Source organism: Marmota marmota, unplaced genomic scaffold, assembly GCF_001458135.2.
Source record: "Marmota marmota marmota unplaced genomic scaffold, marMar, whole genome shotgun sequence".
NCBI classification, from domain to species: Eukaryota; Metazoa; Chordata; class Mammalia; order Rodentia; family Sciuridae; genus Marmota; species Marmota marmota.
Genome location: NW_026000249.1, coordinates 13,988,185 through 13,995,568, shown reverse-complemented (window position 1 = coordinate 13,995,568; position 7,384 = coordinate 13,988,185). Strand labels below are relative to the sequence as shown.

At 47.0% G+C, this 7,384-nt stretch overlaps 1 long non-coding RNA gene across 1 annotated transcript; it reads left to right on the top strand.

Moving 5' to 3' along the window:
* The first annotated feature begins 286 nt into the window (after positions 1-286).
* On the top strand, positions 287-7,378 carry LOC125614122. Its single transcript, XR_007344764.1, has 4 exons — positions 287-842; positions 5,448-5,831; positions 6,637-6,754; positions 6,893-7,378. It is a non-coding gene; the product is annotated as an uncharacterized LOC125614122 (long non-coding RNA).
* Positions 7,379-7,384: the final 6 nt, after the last annotated feature.

Sequence of the window (7,384 nt, the reverse complement as noted above, 5' to 3'; positions counted from 1 at the left end):
AAATTCCAGGCGATTGTGAGAAATCTATGAGTATCCAATAAAAAAAAATCTGAGATTTTCTCATTTAATCTCCAAAGAAAAAGTGCTAAAACTCACTTTCTGTGCCTTTGCATCTTAGTAGATTATTTGCTCTCCTCCTCCCACTTTTTCTGCTTAGACCCGCCGCATGCATCTGCTACCTCCATCATTTTCAATGGGCAGTCGGTGCCTGCGCCACCAGAGTCAGTGTACCAGGGGACCCCTCGGTTCTGACTCCGCGCGGGGCGGTCGCCTCTACCCACCGCCGCTCACCATCCGCGCCCTCTCGTGGGCGACTTAGTCCAACTTCCCCATTTATCTATGCCATCAAGGTCACCCGGGCCGGGTCTTTTCTCTGCTCTCCTGGTCCTTGAGACCCAGCATGCGACAAGAGAGGTCACTAAGTCGTCGTAGCAGCGCCCCCAGCAGCGCTACACTGGCAACCCTGTCCCCTCCCCCCCCAGCACACGTCCCCGGGTGCTGGCATCTCCTTCCCGACGGGAAACTGAGGCCGCCTTAGGCGAGCAATGACCTTTGGAGGGCCCTGCCAGCCGCCTGGTGTTGGAGGGCGGGGGGCGATGCCGTCGGTGCCTGGTGGGTTTTGCCTGGGCGGAACCATGAGGCCACTAGGCCATGAGTGTTCCAGTTTTCTTCCACTGTTGTTCTCATAACCTCGGCTTGGGATCCATCCCTTTCCCTCAAAGATGCTGGTGTCCCCCAAAAGGATGCAGGGTAGACTGCAAAGTCGGGGGCAGAATGGGAGCCGTTGGGGGGAGGTCGGAACTGCCCCAGGTTTCGAGGAGACGCCTGTCAGAACGTTGAATGTAAGTCCTTTTGCGCGGTTATTTTTATTCCCGGGCCTTTCTTCCTCTTGTCCTCATCCTCATCCTCCTCCTTCTCCTCTATATTTTTGCCTTCTGTTCAGCTATTTGTGTTTTCTGATCGGGTAAGTGATTTGCGACAGGAAATTAGATATCTTTATTCCAGAAGCACTGTGGTACTAATGGTATCTATTCCAGAGCCGGCTCCCTCTTAGTCGCCGGATTTTTTTTTTTTTTTTTTTTTTACTTGCAGGTTATTTTGTGATGAAAGGAACAAAGTATTGTACAACCCCAGCATCTTACCTCCTCCCTTCCATACAATGCAACTCTTAATTAAACACGGGGACACCCACGCCTCTCTTCCCACAGGACCCCTTCCATCTGCTTCACCAACCCCCAAATACCAGCCTTCTATGGGCTGGGAAAGCCTCGTGTTGAACTTCCCAATTAGCAAGACAGTGCAAAATAAGGGATTCTAAAGAACTGTTATCACTCCTATTTTTGGATTCTTCCTTTGAGGCCTTATCTACTAACTGTTTTGTTGACCTTAGCATGACTTTAAAATCCTGCACGTCTGAGGATATGAGATTACAGACACTACAGGTCTTTAGAAACACGATTTGTTTCTGATTGATGAGTTAGGATTAACACATTCAGTGCAAAGGAAATAACAAGATCGATTTGAACAGAGTTTTTTTTTTCTTTTGTCTTTGTAAAACCTTCATTGGTAACTTTTTCCCACAGGTTCAAGAAAACTCAGTCATTTCCAGGTTGAACAAATCAAAGGAGTTGGACAACAACCTTATATTTCTCTTTTCTGGACTTCTAGCTAGACCAAGGGGAGTGATTTAAGAGTAGCTCACAGTAGTGGAAGCTGGGATTTGAGGATTTCCTGATGCAAATGCAGGAGTGTGGGGTTCATGGGGGGAGATGGAGCACAGTGGTGGCTAGAGTCCCTCTGGAAGGCAAAGGGCCATTAAGTCAGAAGTGGGGGACCCAAGTCAAAAGGTGGAAGAATCAAACACAGGTCATTGAGTCAAAAAGCAGAGAATCCTAGAATCAGAAGGTGGGGAATCTTAAAATCTGAACGAGGGGAACTTAGAATCAGAGGGTGAAGTATTTAAAAGTCAGAAAGTAGGAAGCAATCTTAGAGCCATGGTATGAGATATCACAAATATAGATTTCACGGTACAGAAATCTCAGAGGAGCTGCCTTCAGACAATCCTCCTCCAGGGACTGAGGAATCTGAGAGTGAAGGCCTCCAGGCCTCCATGAACATCCTAGAGACTACAGATTCAGATTTCCGCCTGATGTTACATCCTCTGCATGCTTGCCTTGGTGCCACCCCCAATTATTTCACTTCTAGGTCCAGTGTTTCCTGAGGTTAGCCAGCAAGAATCCACCCAGCAATTATCTCCCCTCTCGCGCTCATGGGGGGACATTAACCACGAACGCGCTGGAGAAGAAAGGTACAGATGGGTCTTTTATTGAACACTTGGAAATGTTTCCAAGGCTTTTGTTTCCTTCCCCCATTCATTCCTGCGGATCACTTGGATCTGCCAACTTCAGTCCCCAGAGGCTGCGGCGGGAGGGCTTGGTCCACCCAGAGCCCCCGCTAGGGGGCGCACTCTGGCCATGGCGCGTAGCCGAGCCCGACAGGGGTGCTGCTAGGGTTGGGTAGGACTCGGACAGCCAGGGTCCTCGAGAGGCCTCTGAACTGTCGCTCGCGTTGGGCCCTTTGCTGCTCCTCACCGGAGTTCCAACCCGTGCCCATCTTCCCCTAACCCGTCCGGGGTCTCCTAGGGCAACTACAGAGTAAAGGCTGCACCCAGGATGGCTCGAACCTGGATGCACTCGGGGTCCTGCCATCCGGTGTTGGAGAGGAGAAAGCAGATGGCGGCGATTACAGGGCTCCGAGGAGTTTCCTTCTGGGGTTTGAAATCTGGGGGATGGGTACCAGAAGTGGGGGTCTCCCGTCAAGGGACTCGGGGTGAGAGCCCAGAACCCAACCAAATGCTTCTCGCCTGTGGAAGGGAACACACACCACGCATTCTGAGGGCGCATAAGAGGCTGCGACCAACTCGCCCAGCTTTGTGCTTGAAGCAAAGCTGGAAAAAAGCTCAGTTGTCTCCTGGATGGATGTTGGAGGAGGGGGTGTCCGTTTTCTCTCCAGTTCTCACTCCCCCACCCCCTTCTTCTGATGCTGATGGGTAACAGAAAGTGACGAAGTTTGCAAATAAGGGAAGTTGTCCTGACACAGTAATTACACCCACACGTCCATACCTTGAGGGCTCAGCCGTGATCCTCGGGACGCTTCCAAAAAAGCTGCTTCCCAACAAACCTCTCCTAGCCGAGCCCTAATGGTGGAACTCTCGGCTCTGGCGGAGGACACAGCGAAGAGCGAAAGGAGGGAAGCATGAGCAAACGCGAGGGAGTCTTGCGAGGAAATCAAGTTATCAGTTCCTTTGGACCATTCCTCAGGCTGCTCCTTTGAAAATACATCAACAAACAAACCCGGTCCACAGACAGATCCCAGCAGCCTGGGGAGAACTGAGGAAGGGGTTGGAAGTGGAAGGCAAGCAGGGGGCAGAAAAGGCAAGGGACAAGTTCTAGGCAAGCGGATTATGTTACATTTCCTCCTATTATCAGAGTTCCAGGAGGAGAGACCTCGATTTGTGCATAAAATGCATACCCTGAAATGGATAAGACTCTGAAAGCAGCATTTGAGGAGGTTAACCTTGACTGGTTGGAGTAAGGGGGGTTGGGGGGAGGCAAATATTTCTGTTTGTGCCCTCCGGCTCTTCCCAGCACCGGCTGTCAATCCCGACGCTTGTTATCCTCACAAGGCTTCAGTTTGTTTGCCTGATCTCAGCAAGGTTTTCTTCCACAAGTAGAACTATAATTGCTATAATTCTACTGTATCATTTGGATCATTGCAGTATTGTTGTTTTCTCTCCCTCTTTCTCTCCTCCTAACACTGCAATAACGCGCTCCAGTGTTAAATTAGCAGGTTGCGGAAGACCATAAATGAATGAAAGTTTGTTAAAAAAAAAAAAAAAGAAAAAGAAATTAAATAAATAAAACAGCAAAATGACTTGGCAAAGGGTATATCACATCACAGAGAATCCTTGCATGTAATCAGGACTTATTGTCTTCTCTTCCAATGGCTTCCAAATTGGTCGCCAGACTCCAATGAAGTTTATTTCTATTGTTTAAATATATGTTTTGAAGAGGTTGAGCATAATTTAAGGGGACCTGAGCCATCCGGTGCGACTGGAAGCCCATTACAGCTTTATTTATCTATGTGTATACTGCACAATAAATTAAAACATCTCAAATGAAAAGTATGTGAGGTTAACTCTCCTCCAAACATTTTCCCCCTTGGATAATGACATCTAACTGCCACCCCTTTATCCCACATTTCTTGCAAATATAATTTTGAAACTGCAATGTAGCATTAGCTCTCTCACCACAGAATAGAAAGGGGGTTTCTTCCATTCACCTCCTCTGGGTAATTATTATTTCCAGTTCTGGGGACAAGTCCCAATTTTCAGTATAAAAAATAACTTAAGCACTTCTCACCCTCACTTCCAGCCATTATTGTCATTTTTCTTTTTGTGATTGATTTTTAAAGCAGATAAACCAATATCTATTGTTTTTTCCAAGCAGTTCAGAAAAAGCAAACCAACAGTTACAGACCTCAAGGCTTAGGGGAACCAGAAGTTGTGAATAACAAAGTACAAACATGAATATTATCACTAAGATGAAATTACTTTTGATTAGTGCATAAAAAATAAGTGAAAAATTGAGGTGAAAAGAAATTGAGGTGTCATTTTGCTGGGAGAGTAAATATTAAAATGGGCTTAAACTATAAATACTTTTATACATACTTTTATAACTCAATTCTTAAAAGTCCACATATTCAATTTGCCAGTTAAACTCTTCCTAGATATCAGAGGCATCATTTTATTTTCTAAAATGACATATAGTATAACACATACATCATATGCCCATATTCTGACTAGACACTATGAAGATGCCAGGAAACTCTGTCTCCCATCCAGTACCTTAGAAAAGTTTTCTGGAATTTTTTTAAAATTTAATCTCTGGGGAATACCAAGAGTCAGTTGTTAATTTTGAAATTGGCTGTTGGATTGTGACACATCTTAGGGATGCTGGGTGTGTAGAGTAAGCTAAGTCAGCCCCCACCCCACCCCGAGTTGAATGGATAACCTTTCTTCCCAAAAGCATCTTCACTTGGGAGGATTGATTAGAAAATATAACAAATAAAATAATAGAACAAATAATGCTGGTGTTTTTACAAGGTTTCTGAAAGAAACACTCTATATTCCATTAATAGAATTAGATTTAATTCCAGGGATCATTAAGTCAGAATCAGAAATTCTATGTTAACCTCCCCCTTTACAGTGGATGATTAAAATTAGAATACACCCCAGCAGAAAGTCCGACTTCTTTTAAAAGAAGAACAGCTGCAGAAGGGGGAGGAGGGGTATGTAGGCGAAGAAGTCTTCCACTAAGGGAGTTGAAACCCCGTTGAGCTCTCAGAAATGATTTGTGCATTTGTTTCTCTTTTTGTTTTTAACACAGTCTCTCTTGGACTCATTTTCAACCCACTCCCTGCGTGTGCGGAGCCGAGTCTAAAGTCGTCACGGAGCCACCCGGCAGCCGGGTCTTGTGGATTTCCGGCGCGGGACCCGCCAGGGAGGGAAAAGTGCCTCTCCAAACTACCAGCTGCAGGGACACGGACAAGGGTCCACGGCTGGAGGCTCTGTGGAAACCGATGAGTCTATACACCTCTCAGCTGTTATGAGAGTCACACGTCCAGAATGGGCTTTCCGGACCAGGGAGGGGAAAGGGAGGGAATCAGTGCACATAACGTTAGTTTAAAGCCGAACAGGACAGTATTAAAACATCAAACTGTTCGTGAGGACGAAAAAAGAAAAATGCGGGGAAAGGAAGAGATGATCCCAGGTGCCTTGGAACTGGGGAGAAAGCTTAAATGAAAATCAAATATCATAATAGCTCGAGTTCTACTTTGCTCATCCCCCACTCTGCCCCCATCATTCCAGTGTAGGAAAAACGGTGTGACTCCAACTAAAAATCAGAGAATCAGAAACGGAGAGGGACAGAGAGAAATCCCTTTTGTGCTGCCCTTAATAGTAGTAGTAGTAGTAGTAGTATAGCATTTGTATTAGTGTTATTAATGTGCCTGTTCCCAAGCCTTCTCATCCCCCTCAAGTTGTGTCTTCAATGCTCCTGCCAAACCAGCCCGATCTGTCTGCCACCCACCCACTAGCATCCAAGAGTTATGCAGATGTTTATGGCTAGGAAAAAAATCTCAGTTATGCATCCTTGTATTTTTAAATACTGACTGTAAGTGATTCAAGTATAATCCTTTGTAAAACGCTTTTCTCTTTGACACATTGAAGGGGTTGAGAGAGGAAAACCTGGCATGGATTCCCCTTCCCCGACCCCTCTCCCACCCACCATCCTCGCCCCCACCATGCCAGCGTCAGGGCCCCTCACTATCCCTTGGGCCCTGCACCCAGGCAGTGAAGGTGTCCTTGCCTGCCCCTTGCCTGGGGTTTATCCAACTTTGGTAAGAATTGGGTCTTGGTTCTCAGGGTTAGATGCGAAAGAAGCTGTTTGAGAAGAAATGTGCTCTCCCTATAGCTAACCTCTCCCACCTTTGCTAATGCGAGCCAGGTCATGATAATTCAGAATTTTAGGTGCTTAGATTTGGTTGAAGTCTAATCTGGGTTCTCTTCCACACTAGGGAGTTCAGAGACCTCCGCAGGTTCCACTACCCGGGTGATATTCGAGGGTGAACAACCTAGTGGTGACCAGCTGAGATGAGTTTGGGAAAAGAGGAAGGAGAATCAAGGGAGAAGGAGGTGACTCCCAGACCCGTCCCTAGTCGCCCCCTCCTCGCGGCTACAGCCGCTGGTCCCTTTCCACCCTGTAAGTGCTCTAGAGAAGGCCGAGTGTCGTTGGCACAGCTTTATCTTTAACGGGGTTTCTTCTCGTTCTAGAGTTAAAAATCTGAGAGGAGAGCAGTGGGAGACGCTATTAATAAGAGAACAACAGCGAGGCTCTGGGTGAAGACAAACAGCGCAAGGTGTTGGGCCACAAGACAAAACCAAACGCCCCGAAGGCAGATGTCTGCTCACGGCCCTCACCCTGACACCTCGGAGGTCCCCCAGCCTAGAGAGGATGATGACTGAGCACCGATGAGGTCAAAGCGCTGTCCCGGCTGCAATATCGGCTTTGAAAACTGTCAGGTCTGTCTGAATATGAACCAGCAAAGTCCTCGGGCTGGTGGGATGGGCGCGTGACACCCAAGTGGCACTCAAAGACCAGGCATCCGAATGAGCAAGAGCTTTGGGCCAACCCTAAAGGTTTAAAGAAGGAAATGAAGGAAAAGGGTAGCAAACATAGAAAGTTGTTAATCTAAAAAAAAGAGTGAGAGAAAGAAAAGAAAATTGACTCTGGTGGTGCCCGCTGCTACACCTCCCCCCCCCCCC